Source organism: Sorex araneus, chromosome 10 (genome assembly GCF_027595985.1).
Source record: "Sorex araneus isolate mSorAra2 chromosome 10, mSorAra2.pri, whole genome shotgun sequence".
Taxonomy (NCBI): domain Eukaryota; kingdom Metazoa; phylum Chordata; class Mammalia; order Eulipotyphla; family Soricidae; genus Sorex; species Sorex araneus.
The window spans coordinates 37433416-37434219 of NC_073311.1; the positions used below are offsets into that span (position 1 = coordinate 37433416).

General features: G+C 47.4%; 1 pseudogene; it reads left to right on the forward strand.

Annotated features, from left to right (window-relative positions):
- The first annotated feature begins 446 nt into the window (after positions 1–446).
- Positions 447–804, forward strand: LOC101548099 (60S ribosomal protein L34-like; annotated as a pseudogene).

The following is an 804-nucleotide window of genomic DNA, read 5'->3' on the forward strand; positions in this document are numbered from 1 at the left end:
TGAATTACACAGCTAGGTATGTGGACATTATGTAACCAGTTTGCTGACTAATAAAGCCCAGGGGTCCAGGGAAGGAGGCTGTGAGGGCTGGCAGGAAGTGTTCACGTTTACATGAAGCCATAGATGGAAGTTTTATTTGACTCTGTTGCCTGGGTACCCGGCTGGTTATTTTGAAAGATGTCAGGGAGGAGAGCGGTTATGCAGGAGCGTGGCAGAATGATGGAAGGATGGAATGGAAAAGGGGTCAGGAGGCAGCGAGCTTGCACTCCACTGGCTTGTTTACTTGTACAAACAGGGAGCACAGCATTTCTTCTTCTCTTTTTTCACTTTGTAAGCCTAATGATGGCTCCTAAGAAATTAAAACTGCGGGAAGTGCTGGCAATGAGTCACAAGCGTTAAGAAACGATTGTAGCCTCTTCCTGGATGGTGTCTTACAGGCCTTCAGAATGGTCCAGCATTTGACATACTGCCGTTGGCTCTCCTACAAATCAGCCTCCAACAAAACCAGGTTGGCCCGAAGCCCTGGAAATAGAATTATTTACCTTTATACCAAAAAAATTGGGGAAGGCATGGAAGTCTACATGCGGTGTGTGCCCCAGCCGGCTTGGAGGAGTCCGTGTCGTGAGACCTAAAGTTTCTAAGAGGCTATCTAAAACAAACAAAAAACATGTCAGCCGGGCCTAGGGTGGTGTCCCGTGTGCCAAGTGTGTCTGAGGCAGGATCAAGAGCGCTTTTCTTACTGAGGAGCAGAAAACCATCAGGAAAGTATTGAAGGCACAAGCACAGAGTCAGAAAGCACAATAA